At 40.3% G+C, this 12500-nt stretch overlaps 29 non-coding genes across 29 annotated transcripts; all 29 read left to right on the top strand.

Moving 5' to 3' along the window:
* The first annotated feature begins 220 nt into the window (after positions 1-220).
* trnae-uuc (transfer RNA glutamic acid (anticodon UUC)) lies at positions 221-292 on the top strand. Its single transcript has one exon. It is a non-coding gene; the product is annotated as a tRNA-Glu (tRNA).
* Positions 293-610: 318 nt separating this feature from the next.
* trnar-acg (transfer RNA arginine (anticodon ACG)) lies at positions 611-683 on the top strand. The gene has a single exon. It is a non-coding gene; the product is annotated as a tRNA-Arg (tRNA).
* Positions 684-1349: 666 nt separating this feature from the next.
* Positions 1350-1422, top strand: trnar-acg (transfer RNA arginine (anticodon ACG)). The gene has a single exon. It is a non-coding gene; the product is annotated as a tRNA-Arg (tRNA).
* A 211-nt stretch (positions 1423-1633) lies between these two features.
* On the top strand, positions 1634-1705 carry trnae-uuc (transfer RNA glutamic acid (anticodon UUC)). The gene has a single exon. It is a non-coding gene; the product is annotated as a tRNA-Glu (tRNA).
* A 408-nt stretch (positions 1706-2113) lies between these two features.
* trnar-acg (transfer RNA arginine (anticodon ACG)) lies at positions 2114-2187 on the top strand. Its single transcript has one exon. It is a non-coding gene; the product is annotated as a tRNA-Arg (tRNA).
* A 208-nt stretch (positions 2188-2395) lies between these two features.
* On the top strand, positions 2396-2467 carry trnae-uuc (transfer RNA glutamic acid (anticodon UUC)). Its single transcript has one exon. It is a non-coding gene; the product is annotated as a tRNA-Glu (tRNA).
* A 693-nt stretch (positions 2468-3160) lies between these two features.
* Positions 3161-3232, top strand: trnae-uuc (transfer RNA glutamic acid (anticodon UUC)). Its single transcript has one exon. It is a non-coding gene; the product is annotated as a tRNA-Glu (tRNA).
* Positions 3233-3639: 407 nt separating this feature from the next.
* Positions 3640-3712, top strand: trnar-acg (transfer RNA arginine (anticodon ACG)). The gene has a single exon. It is a non-coding gene; the product is annotated as a tRNA-Arg (tRNA).
* Positions 3713-3923: 211 nt separating this feature from the next.
* trnae-uuc (transfer RNA glutamic acid (anticodon UUC)) lies at positions 3924-3995 on the top strand. Its single transcript has one exon. It is a non-coding gene; the product is annotated as a tRNA-Glu (tRNA).
* Positions 3996-4404: 409 nt separating this feature from the next.
* Positions 4405-4477, top strand: trnar-acg (transfer RNA arginine (anticodon ACG)). The gene has a single exon. It is a non-coding gene; the product is annotated as a tRNA-Arg (tRNA).
* Positions 4478-4685: 208 nt separating this feature from the next.
* On the top strand, positions 4686-4757 carry trnae-uuc (transfer RNA glutamic acid (anticodon UUC)). Its single transcript has one exon. It is a non-coding gene; the product is annotated as a tRNA-Glu (tRNA).
* A 676-nt stretch (positions 4758-5433) lies between these two features.
* Positions 5434-5505, top strand: trnae-uuc (transfer RNA glutamic acid (anticodon UUC)). The gene has a single exon. It is a non-coding gene; the product is annotated as a tRNA-Glu (tRNA).
* Positions 5506-5895: 390 nt separating this feature from the next.
* trnar-acg (transfer RNA arginine (anticodon ACG)) lies at positions 5896-5968 on the top strand. The gene has a single exon. It is a non-coding gene; the product is annotated as a tRNA-Arg (tRNA).
* Positions 5969-6178: 210 nt separating this feature from the next.
* Positions 6179-6250, top strand: trnae-uuc (transfer RNA glutamic acid (anticodon UUC)). The gene has a single exon. It is a non-coding gene; the product is annotated as a tRNA-Glu (tRNA).
* A 397-nt stretch (positions 6251-6647) lies between these two features.
* On the top strand, positions 6648-6720 carry trnar-acg (transfer RNA arginine (anticodon ACG)). Its single transcript has one exon. It is a non-coding gene; the product is annotated as a tRNA-Arg (tRNA).
* Positions 6721-6931: 211 nt separating this feature from the next.
* trnae-uuc (transfer RNA glutamic acid (anticodon UUC)) lies at positions 6932-7003 on the top strand. Its single transcript has one exon. It is a non-coding gene; the product is annotated as a tRNA-Glu (tRNA).
* Positions 7004-7413: 410 nt separating this feature from the next.
* Positions 7414-7486, top strand: trnar-acg (transfer RNA arginine (anticodon ACG)). Its single transcript has one exon. It is a non-coding gene; the product is annotated as a tRNA-Arg (tRNA).
* Positions 7487-7697: 211 nt separating this feature from the next.
* Positions 7698-7802, top strand: trnae-uuc (transfer RNA glutamic acid (anticodon UUC)). Its single transcript has 2 exons — positions 7698-7734; positions 7768-7802. It is a non-coding gene; the product is annotated as a tRNA-Glu (tRNA).
* A 407-nt stretch (positions 7803-8209) lies between these two features.
* trnar-acg (transfer RNA arginine (anticodon ACG)) lies at positions 8210-8282 on the top strand. The gene has a single exon. It is a non-coding gene; the product is annotated as a tRNA-Arg (tRNA).
* Positions 8283-8487: 205 nt separating this feature from the next.
* Positions 8488-8559, top strand: trnae-uuc (transfer RNA glutamic acid (anticodon UUC)). Its single transcript has one exon. It is a non-coding gene; the product is annotated as a tRNA-Glu (tRNA).
* Positions 8560-8968: 409 nt separating this feature from the next.
* On the top strand, positions 8969-9041 carry trnar-acg (transfer RNA arginine (anticodon ACG)). Its single transcript has one exon. It is a non-coding gene; the product is annotated as a tRNA-Arg (tRNA).
* Positions 9042-9258: 217 nt separating this feature from the next.
* trnae-uuc (transfer RNA glutamic acid (anticodon UUC)) lies at positions 9259-9330 on the top strand. Its single transcript has one exon. It is a non-coding gene; the product is annotated as a tRNA-Glu (tRNA).
* A 433-nt stretch (positions 9331-9763) lies between these two features.
* On the top strand, positions 9764-9836 carry trnar-acg (transfer RNA arginine (anticodon ACG)). The gene has a single exon. It is a non-coding gene; the product is annotated as a tRNA-Arg (tRNA).
* Positions 9837-10045: 209 nt separating this feature from the next.
* Positions 10046-10117, top strand: trnae-uuc (transfer RNA glutamic acid (anticodon UUC)). Its single transcript has one exon. It is a non-coding gene; the product is annotated as a tRNA-Glu (tRNA).
* Positions 10118-10514: 397 nt separating this feature from the next.
* Positions 10515-10587, top strand: trnar-acg (transfer RNA arginine (anticodon ACG)). Its single transcript has one exon. It is a non-coding gene; the product is annotated as a tRNA-Arg (tRNA).
* A 692-nt stretch (positions 10588-11279) lies between these two features.
* trnar-acg (transfer RNA arginine (anticodon ACG)) lies at positions 11280-11352 on the top strand. The gene has a single exon. It is a non-coding gene; the product is annotated as a tRNA-Arg (tRNA).
* Positions 11353-11560: 208 nt separating this feature from the next.
* On the top strand, positions 11561-11632 carry trnae-uuc (transfer RNA glutamic acid (anticodon UUC)). Its single transcript has one exon. It is a non-coding gene; the product is annotated as a tRNA-Glu (tRNA).
* A 318-nt stretch (positions 11633-11950) lies between these two features.
* trnar-acg (transfer RNA arginine (anticodon ACG)) lies at positions 11951-12023 on the top strand. Its single transcript has one exon. It is a non-coding gene; the product is annotated as a tRNA-Arg (tRNA).
* A 201-nt stretch (positions 12024-12224) lies between these two features.
* Positions 12225-12296, top strand: trnae-uuc (transfer RNA glutamic acid (anticodon UUC)). Its single transcript has one exon. It is a non-coding gene; the product is annotated as a tRNA-Glu (tRNA).
* The last annotated feature ends 204 nt before the right edge of the window (positions 12297-12500 follow it).

Genomic DNA, 12500 nt, shown 5'->3' with positions numbered 1-12500 from the left:
GCTGGCTCAATATTTAATTTAATTGATTGAAATCAAGCTGGGAATGATACTGTATTCCTTTCAGTGCTTCTGGCTGTTCTCACTTCAAACACATTTCAGACGGATTTCATCTGGACATTCCCCAACATCTCTGAGAAAAAAAGATGGAGCTTTGAAATCCAACAGGCATAATGTCAACATTTAAAGATTTGTCTGTGATGTGTATTTTAAGTATGTGTCTTCCCATATGGTCTAGCGGTTAGGATTCCTGGTTTTCACCCAGGTGGGCTGGGTTCAACTCCCAGTATGGGAAAGAATATCTTGTTGTTTGGGATGCACTTGTGTAACCACAGATACTGCGTTTAAACTGGCAGCAGTTTCACACAACACAACAATATTCCCTCAGCAACAGGAAATGTGACATGTTATGTAGATTCAAATTATACAAGGCTTTTTAAACGTTGAATACACTTCATGGCTGCATTTCTTGCTCTGCAGTAAAATTCATGCAACAACAGGAGGATCAAATTAAGATATGCATCTGAAACAGAAAACCAAGGAACCTTGTTGTTGACAGACGCAATGACTGTGTACACTGGTCTAGCTGTGACCTGATTTCAGCTTAGACGTTGGGCCAGTGGCGCAATGGATAACGTGTCTGACTACGGATCAGAAGATTCTAGGTTCGACTCCTGGCTGGCTCAATACTTAATTTAATTGATTGAAATCAAGCTGGGAATGATACTGTATTCCTTTCAGTGCTTCTGGCTGTTCTCACTTCAAACACATTTCAGACGGATTTCATCTGGACATTCCCCAACATCTCTGAGAAAAAAAGATGGAGCTTTGAAATCCAACAGGCATAATGTCAACATTTAAAGATTTGTCTGTGATGTGTATTTTAAGTATGTGTCTTCCCATATGGTCTAGCGGTTAGGATTCCTGGTTTTCACCCGGGTTCAACTCCCGGTATGGGAAAGAATATCTTGTTGTTTGGGATACACAGATACTGCGTCTAAACTGGCAGCAGTTTCACACAACACAACAATGTTCCCTCAGCAACAGGAAATGTGACATGTTATGTAGATTCAAATTATACAAGTCATTTTTGGCAAGTTTCACACAACACAACAATATTCCCTCAGCAACAGGAAATGTGACATGTTATGTAGATTCAAATTATACAAGGCTTTTTAAACGTTGAATACACTTCATGGCTGCATTTCTTGCTCTGCAGTAAAATTCATGCAACAACAGGAGGATCAAATTAAGATATGCATCTGAAACAGAAAACCAAGGAACCTTGTTGTTGACAGACGCAATGACTGTGTACACTGGTCTAGCTGCGACCTGATTTCTGCTTAGACGTTGGGCCAGTGGCGCAATGGATAACGTGTCTGACTACGGATCAGAAGATTCTAGGTTCGACTCCTGGCTGGCTCAATACTTAATTTAATTGATTGAAATCAAGCTGGGAATGATACTGTATTCCTTTCAGTGCTTCTGGCTGTTCTCACTTCAAACACATTTCAGACGGATTTCATCTGGACATTCCCCAACATCTCTGAGAAAAAAAGATGGAGCTTTGAAATCCAACAGGCATAATGTCAACATTTAAAGATTTGTCTGTGATGTGTATTTTAAGTATGTGTCTTCCCATATGGTCTAGCGGTTAGGATTCCTGGTTTTCACCCAGGTGGCCCGGGTTCAACTCCCGGTATGGGAAAGAATATCTTGTTGTTTGGGATGCACTTGTGTAACCACAGATACTGCATTTAAACTACCAGCAGTTTCACACAACACAACAATATTCCATCAGCAACAGGAAAGTGACATGTTATTTAGATTCAAATTATACAAGTCATTTTAACTGGCAGCAGTTTCACACAACACAACAATATTCCCTCAGCAACAGGAAATGTGACATGTTATGTAGATTCAAATTATACAAGGCTTTTTAAACGTTGAATACACTTCATGGCTGCATTTCTTGCTCTGCAGTAAAATTCATGCAACAACAGGAGGATCAAATTAAGATATGCATCTGAAACAGAAAACCAAGGAACCTTGTTGTTGACAGACGCAATGACTGTGTACACTGGTCTAGCTGTGACCTGATTTCAGCTTAGACGTTGGGCCAGTGGCGCAATGGATAACGTGTCTGACTACGGATCAGAAGATTCTAGGTTTCGACTCCTGGCTGGCTCAACTTTATTTAATTGATTGAAATCAAGCTGGGAATGATACTGTATTCCTTTCAGTGCTTCTGGCTGTTCTCACTTCAAACACATTTCAGACGGATTTCATCTGGACATTCCCCAACATCTCTGAGAAAAAAGATGGAGCTTTGAAATCCAACAGGCATAATGTCAACATTTAAAGATTTGTCTGTGATGTGTATTTTAAGTATGTGTCTTCCCATATGGTCTAGCGGTTAGGATTCCTGGTTTTCACCCAGGTGGCCCGGGTTCAACTCCCGGTATGGGAAAGAATATCTTGTTGTTTGGGATGCACTTGTGTAACCACAGATACTGCGTTTAAACTGGCAGCAGTTTCACACAACACAACAATATTCCCTCAGCAACAGGAAATGTGACATGTTATTTAGATTCAAATTATACAAGTCATTTTAACTGGCAGCAGTTTCACACAACACAACAATATTCCCTCAGCAACAGGAAATGTGACATGTTATGTAGATTCAAATTATACAAGGCTTTTTAAACGTTGAATACACTTCATGGCTGCATTTCTTGCTCTGCAGTAAAATTCATGCAACAACAGGAGGATCAAATTAAGATATGCATCTGAAACAGAAAACCAAGGAACCTTGTTGTTGACAGACGCAATGACTGTGTACACTGGTCTAGCTGTGACCTGACTTCAGCTTAGACGTTGGGCCAGTGGCGCAATGGATAACGTGTCTGACTACGGATCAGAAGATTCTAGTTTCGACTGCTGGCTGGCTCAATACCTTATTTAATTGATTGAAATCAAGCTGGGAATGATACTGTATGCCTTTCAGTGCTTCTGGCTGTTCTCACTTCAAACACATTTCAGACGGATTTCATCTGGACATTCCCCAACATCTCTGAGAAAAAAAGATGGAGCTTTGAAATCCAACAGGCATAATGTCAACATTTAAAGATTTGTCTGTGATGTGTATTTTAAGTATGTGTCTTCCCATATGGTCTAGCGGTTAGGATTCCTGGTTTTCACCCAGGTGGCCCGGGTTCAACTCCCGGTATGGGAAAGAATATCTTGTTGTTTGGGATGCACTTGTGTAACACAGATACACGTTTAAACTGGCAGCAGTTTCACACAACACAACAATATTCCCTCAGCAACAGGAAATGTGACATGTTATTTAGATTCAAATTATACAAGTCATTTTAACTGGCAGCAGTTTCACACAACACAACAATATTCCCTCAGCAACAGGAAATGTGACATGTTATGTAGATTCAAATTATACAAGGCTTTTTAAACGTTGAATACACTTCATGGCTGCATTTCTTGCTCTGCAGTAAAATTCATGCAACAACAGGAGGATCAAATTAAGATATGCATCTGAAACAGAAAACCAAGGAACCTTGTTGTTGACAGACGCAATGACTGTGTACACTGGTCTAGCTGTGACCTGATTTCAGCTTAGACGTTGGGCCAGTGGCGCAATGGATAACGTGTCTGACTACGGATCAGAAGATTCTAGGTTCGACTCCTGGCTGGCTCAATACTTAATTTAATTGATTGAAATCAAGCTGGGAATGATACTGTATTCCTTTCAGTGCTTCTGGCTGTTCTCACTTCAAACACATTTCAGACGGATTTCATCTGGACATTCCCCAACATCTCTGAGAAAAAAAGATGGAGCTTTGAAATCCAACAGGCATAATGTCAACATTTAAAGATTTGTCTGTGATGTGTATTTTAAGTATGTGTCTTCCCATATGGTCTAGCGGTTAGGATTCCTGGTTTTCACCCAGGTGGCCCGGGTTCAACTCCCGGTATGGGAAAGAATATCTTGTTGTTTGGGATGCACTTGTGTAACCACAGATACTGCGTTTAAACTGGCAGCAGTTTCACACAACACAACAATATTCCCTCAGCAACAGGAAATGTGACATGTTATTTAGATTCAAATTATACAAGTCATTTTAACTGGCAGCAGTTTCACACAACACAACAATATTCCCTCAGCAACAGGAAATGTGACATGTTATGTAGATTCAAATTATACAAGGCTTTTTAAACGTTGAATACACTTCATGGCTGCATTTCTTGCTCTGCAGTAAAATTCATGCAACAACAGGAGGATCAAATTAAGATATGCATCTGAAACAGAAAACCAAGGAACCTTGTTGTTGACAGACGCAATGACTGTGTACACTGGTCTAGCTGTGACCTGATTTCAGCTTAGACGTTGGGCCAGTGGCGCAATGGATAACGTGTCTGACTACGGATCAGAAGATTCTAGGTTCGACTCCTGGCTGGCTCAATACTTTTAATTGATTGAAATCAAGCTGGGAATGATACTGTATTCCTTTCAGTGCTTCTGGCTGTTCTCACTTCAAACACATTTCAGACGGATTTCATCTGGACATTCCCCAACATCTCTGAGAAAAAAAGATGCAGCTTTGAAATCTGACAGGCATAATGTCAACATTTAAAGATTTGTCTGTGATGTGTATTTTAAGTATGTGTCTTCCCATATGGTCTAGCTGTTAGGATTCCTGGTTTTCACCCAGGTGGCCCGGGTTCAACTCCCGGTATGGGAAAGAATATCTTGTTGTTTGGGATGCACTTGTGTAACCACAGATACTGCGTTTAAACTGGCAGCAGTTTCACACAACACAACAATGTTCCCTCAGCAACAGGAAATGTGACATGTTATTTAGATTCAAATTATACAAGTCATTTTAACTGGCAGCAGTTTCACACAACACAACAATATTCCCTCAGCAACAGGAAATGTGACATGTTATGTAGATTCAAATTATACAAGGCTTTTTAAACGTTGAATACACTTCATGGCTGCATTTCTTGCTCTGCAGTAAAATTCATGCAACAACAGGAGGATCAAATTAAGATATGCATCTGAAACAGAAAACCAAGGAACCTTGTTGTTGACAGACGCAATGACTGTGTACACTGGTCTAGTTGCGACCTGATTTCTGCTTAGACGTTGAGACAGTGGCGCAATGGATAACGTGTCTGACTACGGATCAGAAGATTCAAGGTTCGACTCCTGGCTGGCTCAATATTTAATTGATTGAAATCAAGCTGGGAATGATACTGTATTCCTTTCAGTGCTTCTGGCTGTTCTCACTTCAAACACATTTCAGACGGATTTCATCTGGACATTCCCCAACATCTCTGAGAGCTTTGAAATCCAACAGGCATAATGTCAACATTTAAAGATTTGTCTGTGATGTGTATTTTAAGTATGTGTCTTCCCATATGGTCTAGCGGTTAGGATTCCTGGTTTTCACCCAGGTGGCCCGGGTTCAACTCCCGGTATGGGAAAGAATATCTTGTTGTTTGGGATACACTGATACTGCGTTTAAACTGGCAGCAGTTTCACACAACACAACAATATTCCCTCAGCAACAGGAAATGTTACTTAGATTCAAATTATACAAGTCATTTTAACTGGCAGCAGTTTCACACAACACAACAATATTCCCTCAGCAACAGGAAATGTGACATGTTATGTAGACTCAAATTATACAAGGCTTTTTCAACGTTGAATACACTTCATGGCTGCATTTCTTGCTCTGCAGTAAAATTCATGCAACAACAGGAGGATCAAATTAAGATATGCATCTGAAACAGAAAACCAAGGAACCTTGTTGTTGACAGACGCAATGACTGTGTACACTGGTCTAGCTGTGACCTGATTTCAGCTTAGACGTTGGGCCAGTGGCGCAATGGATAACGTGTCTGACTACGGATCAGAAGATTCTAGGTTCGACTCCTGGCTGGCTCAATACTTAATTTAATTGATTGAAATCAAGCTGGGAATGATACTGTATTCCTTTCAGTGCTTCTGGCTGTTCTCACTTCAAACACATTTCAGACGGATTTCATCTGGACATTCCCCAACATCTCTGAGAAAAAAGGTGGAGCTTTGAAATCCAACATGCATAATGTCAACATTTAAAGATTTGTCTGTGATGTGTATTTTAAGTATGTGTCTTCCCATATGGTCTAGCGGTTAGGATTCCTGGTTTTCACCCAGGTGGCCCGGGTTCAACTCCCGGTATGGGAAAGAATATCTTGTTGTTTGGGATACACAGATACTGCGTTTAAACTGGCAGCAGTTTCACACAACACAACAATATTCCCTCAGCAACAGGAAATGTGACATGTTATTTAGATTCAAATTATACAAGTCATTTTAACTGGCAGCAGTTTCACACAACACAACAATATTCCCTCAGCAACAGGAAATGTGACATGTTATGTAGATTCAAATTATACAAGGCTTTTTAAACGTTGAATACACTTCATGGCTGCATTTCTTGCTCTGCAGTAAAATTCATGCAACAACAGGAGGATCAAATTAAGATATGCATCTGAAACAGAAAACCAAGGAACCTTGTTGTTGACAGACGCAATGACTGTGTACACTGGTCTAGCTGTGACCTGATTTCAGCTTAGACGTTGGGCCAGTGGCGCAATGGATAACGTGTCTGACTACGGATCAGAAGATTCTAGGTTCGACTCCTGGCTGGCTCAATACTTAATTTAATTGATTGAAATCAAGCTGGGAATGATACTGTATTCCTTTCAGTGCTTCTGGCTGTTCTCACTTCAAACACATTTCAGACGGATTTCATCTGGACATTCCCCAACATCTCTGAGAAAAAAAGATGGAGCTTTGAAATCCAACAGGCATAATGTCAACATTTAAAGATTTGTCTGTGATGTGTATTTTAAGTATGTGTCTTCCCATATGGTCTAGCGGTTAGGATTCCTGGTTTTCACCCAGGTGGCCCGGGTTCAACTCCCGGTATGGGAAAGAATATCTTGTTGTTTGGGATGCACTTGTGTAACCACAGATACTGCGTTTAAACTGGCAGCAGTTTCACACAACACAACAATATTCCCTCAGCAACAGGAAATGTGACATGTTATTTAGATTCAAATTATACAAGTCATTTTAACTGGCAGCAGTTTCACACAACACAACAATATTCCCTCAGCAACAGGAAATGTGACATGTTATGTAGATTCAAATTATACAAGGCTTTTTTAAACGTTGAATACACTTCATGGCTGCATTTCTTGCTCTGCAGTAAAATTCATGCAACAACAGGAGGATCAAATTAAGATATGCATCTGAAACAGAAAACCAAGGAACCTTGTTGTTGACAGACGCAATGACTGTGTACACTGGTCTAGCTGTGACCTGATTTCAGCTTAGACGTTGGGCCAGTGGCGCAATGGATAACGTGTCTGACTACGGATCAGAAGATTCTAGGTTCGACTCCTGGCTGGCTCAATACTTAATTTAATTGATTGAAATCAAGCTGGGAATGATACTGTATTCCTTTCAGTGCTTCTGGCTGTTCTCACTTCAAACACATTTCAGACGGATTTCATCTGGACATTCCCCAACATCTCTGAGAAAAAAAGATGGAGCTTTGAAATCCAACAGGCATAATGTCAACATTTAAAGATTTGTCTGTGATGTGTATTTTAAGTATGTGTCTTCCCATATGGTCTAGCGGTTAGGATTCCTGGTTTTCACCCAGGTCTAGCGGTTAGATTCCTGGTTTTAAACCCAGGTGGCCCGGGTTCAACTCCCGGTATGGGAAAGAATATCTTGTTGTTTGGGATGCACTTGTGTAACACAGATACTGCGTTTAAACTTAAGCAGTTTCACACAACACTACAATATTCCCTCAGCAACAGGAAATGTGACATGTTATTTAGATTCAAATTATACAAGTCATTTTAACTGGCAGCAGTTTCACACAACACAACAATATTCCCTCAGCAACAGGAAATGTGACATGTTATGTAGATTCAAATTATACAAGGCTTTTTAAACGTTGAATACACTTCATGGCTGCATTTCTTGCTCTGCAGTAAAATTCATGCAACAACAGGAGGATCAAATTAAGATATGCATCTGAAACAGAAAACCAAGGAACCTTGTTGTTGACAGACGCAATGACTGTGTACACTGGTCTAGCTGTGACCTGATTTCAGCTTAGACGTTGGGCCAGTGGCGCAATGGATAACGTGTCTGACTACGGATCAGAAGATTCTAGGTTCGACTCCTGGCTGGCTCAATATTTAATTGATTGAAATCAAGCTGGGAATGATACTGTATTCCTTTCAGTGCTTCTGGCTGTTCTCACTTCAAACACATTTCAGACGGATTTCATCTGGACATTCCCCAACATCTCTGAGAAAAAAGATGGAGCTTTGAAATCCAACAGGCATAATGTCAACATTTAAAGATTTGTCTGTGATGTGTATTTTAAGTATGTGTCTTCCCATATGGTCTAGCGGTTAGGATTCCTGGTTTTCACCCAGGTGGCCCGGGTTCAACTCCCGGTATGGGAAAGAATATCTTGTTGTTTGGGATGCACTTGTGTAACCACAGATACTGCGTTTAAACTGGCAGCAGTTTCACACAACACAACAATATTCCCTCAGCAACAGGAAATGTGACATGTTATTTAGATTCAAATTATACAAGTCATTTTAACTGGCAGCAGTTTCACACAACACAACAATATTCCCTCAGCAACAGGAAATGTGACATGTTATGTAGATTCAAATTATACAAGGCTTTTTAAACGTTGAATACACTTCATGGCTGCATTTCTTGCTCTGCAGTAAAATTCATGCAACAACAGGAGGATCAAATTAAGATATGCATCTGAAACAGAAAACCAAGGAACCTTGTTGTTGACAGACGCAATGACTGTGTACACTGGTCTTGCTGTGACCTGACTTCAGCTTAGACGTTGGGCCAGTGGCGCAATGGATAACGTGTCTGACTACGGATCAGAAGATTCTAGGTTCGACTCCTGGCTGGCTCAATACTTATTTAATTGATTGAAATCAAGCTGGGAATGGAACTGTATACCTTTCAGTGCTTCTGGCTGTTCTCACTTCAAACACAATTTAGACGTATTTCATCTTGACATTCCCCAAAATCTCTGACATTTTTTTTAAAAAGATGGAGATTTGAAATCCAACAGGCATAATGTCAACATTTAAAGATTTGTCTGTGATGTGTATTTTAAGTATGTTTCATCCCATATGGTCTAGCGGTTAGGATTCCTGGTTTTCACCCAGGTGGCCCGGGTTCAACTCCCGGTATGGGAAAGAGTATCTTGTTGTTTTGGATGCACTTGTGTAACCACAGATACTCAGTTTAAACTGGCAGCAGTTAGATTCACACATTTAAACACAAGTTTCACACAACACAACAATATTCCCTCAGCAACAGGAAATGTGACATGTTATTTAGATTCAAATTATACAAGTCATTTTAACTGGCAGCAGTTTCACACAACACAACAATATTCCCTCAGCAACAGGAAATGTGACATGTTATGTAGATTCAAATTATACAAGGCTTTTTAAACGTTGAATACACTTCATGGCTGCATTTCTTGCTCTGCAGTAAAATTCATGCAACAACAGGAGGATCAAATTAAGATATGCATCTGAAACAGAAAACCAAGGAACCTTGTTGTTGACAGACGCAATGACTGTGTACACTGGTCTAGCTGTGACCTGATTCAGCTTAGACGTTGGGCCAGTGGCGCAATGGATAACGTGTCTGACTACGGATCAGAAGATTCTAGGTTCGACTCCTGGCTGGCTCAAACTTATTTAATTGATTGAAATCAAGCTGGGAATGATACTGTATTCCTTTCAGTGCTTCTGGCTGTTCTCACTTCAAACACATTTCAGACGGATTTCATCTGGACATTCCCCAACATCTCTGAGAAAAAAAGATGGAGCTTTGAAATCCAACAGGCATAATGTCAACATTTAAAGATTTGTCTGTGATGTGTATTTTAAGTATGTGTCTTCCCATATGGTCTAGCGGTTAGGATTCCTGGTTTTCACCCAGGTGGCCCGGGTTCAACTCCCGGTATGGGAAAGAATATCTTGTTGTTTGGGATACACAGATACTGCGTTTAAACTGGCAGCAGTTTCACACAACACAACAATATTCCCTCAGCAACAGGAAATGTGACATGTTATTTAGATTCAAATTATACAAGTCATTTTAACTGGCAGCAGTTTCACACAACACAACAATATTCCCTCAGCAACAGGAAATGTGACATGTTATGTAGATTCAAATTATACAAGGCTTTTTAAACGTTGAATACACTTCATGGCTGCATTTCTTGCTCTGCAGTAAAATTCATGCAACAACAGGAGGATCAAATTAAGATATGCATCTGAAACAGAAAACCAAGGAACCTTGTTGTTGACAGACGCAATGACTGTGTACACTGGTCTAGCTGTGACCTGATTTCAGCTTAGACGTTGGGCCAGTGGCGCAATGGATAACGTGTCTGACTACGGATCAGAAGATTCTAGGTTCGACTCCTGGCTGGCTCAATACTTTATTTAATTGATTGAAATCAAGCTGGGAATGATACTGTATTCCTTTCAGTGCTTCTGGCTGTTCTCACTTCAAACACATTTCAGACGGATTTCATCTGGACATTCCCCAACATCTCTGAGAAAAAAAGATGGAGCTTTGAAATCCAACAGGCATAATGTCAACATTTAAAGATTTGTCTGTGATGTGTATTTTAAGCATGTGTCTTCCCATATGGTCTAGCGGTTAGGATTCCTGGTTTTCACCTCGGTGGCCCCGGTTCAACTCCCGGTATGGGAAAGAATATCTTGTTGTTTGGGATGCACTTGTGTAACCACAGATACTGCGTTTAAACTGCCAGCAGTTTCACACAACACAACAATATTCCCTCAGCAACAGGAAATGTGACATGTTATTAAGATTCAAATTATACAAGTCATTTTAACTAGCAGCAGTTTCACACAACACAACAATATTCCCTCAGCAACAGGAAATGTGACATGTTATGTAGATTCAAATTATACAAGGCTTTTTAAACGTTGAATACACTTCATGGCTGCATTTCTTGCTCTGCAGTAAAATTCATGCAACAACAGGAGGATCAAATTAAGATATGCATCTGAAACAGAAAACCAAGGAACCTTGTTGTTGACAGACGCAATGACTGTGTACACTGGTCTAGCTGTGACCTGATTTCAGCTTAGACGTTGGGCCAGTGGCGCAATGGATAACGTGTCTGACTACGGATCAGAAGATTCTAGGTTCGACTCCTGGCTGGCTCAATATATTTAATTGATTGAAATCAAGCTGGGAATGATACTGTATTCCTTTCAGTGCTTCTGGCTGTTCTCACTTCAAACACATTTCAGACGGATTTCATCTGGACATTCCCCAACATCTCTGAGAAAAAAAGATGGAGCTTTGAAATCCAACAGGCATAATGTCAACATTTAAAGATTTGTCTGTGATGTGTATTTTAAGTATTTGTCTTCCCATATGGTCTAGCGGTTAGGATTCCTGGTTTTCACCCAGGTGGCCCGGGTTCAACTCCCGGTATGGGAAAGAATATCTTGTTGTTTGGGATGCACTTGTGTAACTACAGATACTGCGTTTAAACTGGCAGCAGTTTCACACAACACAACAATATTCCCTCAGCAACAGGAAATGTGACATGTTATGTAGATTCAAATTATACAAGGCTTTTTAAACGTTGAATACACTTCATGGCTGCATTTCTTGCTCTGCAGTAAAATTCATGCAACAACAGGAGGATCAAATTAAGATATGCATCTGAAACAGAAAACCAAGGAACCTTGTTGTTGACAGACGCAATGACTGTGTACACTGGTCTAGCTGTGACCTGACTTCAGCTTAGACGTTGGGCCAGTGGCGCAATGGATAACGTGTCTGACTACGGATCAGAAGATTCTAGGTTCGACTCCTTGCTGGCTCAATACTTTATTTAATTGATTGAAATCAAGCTGGGAATGATACTGTATGCCTTTCAGTGCTTCTGGCTGTTCTCACTTCAGACGGATTTCATCTGGACATTCCCCAACATCTCTGAGAAAAAAAGATGGAGCTTTGAAATCCAACATGCATAATGTCAACATTTAAAGATTTGTCTGTGATGTGTATTTTAAGTATTCTGTCTTCCCATATGGTCTAACGGTTAGGATTCCTGGTTTTCACCCAGGTGGCCCGGGTTCAACTCCCGGTATGGGAAAGAATAGCTTGTTGTTTGGGATGCACTTGTGTAACCACAGATACTGCGTTAAACTGCCAGAAGTTTCACACAACACAACAATATTCCCTCAGCAACATGTAAATGTGACATGTTATTTAGATTCAAATTATACAAGTCATTTTAACTAGCAGCAGTTTCACACAACACAACAATATTCCCTCAGCAACAGGAAATGTGACATGT

Source organism: Oncorhynchus masou, chromosome 5, assembly GCF_036934945.1.
Source record: "Oncorhynchus masou masou isolate Uvic2021 chromosome 5, UVic_Omas_1.1, whole genome shotgun sequence".
In the NCBI taxonomy this organism is placed as follows: Eukaryota; Metazoa; Chordata; class Actinopteri; order Salmoniformes; family Salmonidae; genus Oncorhynchus; species Oncorhynchus masou.
Note: the sequence above shows the minus strand (reverse complement) of the source record. Positions and strands in the feature narration are given on the sequence as shown.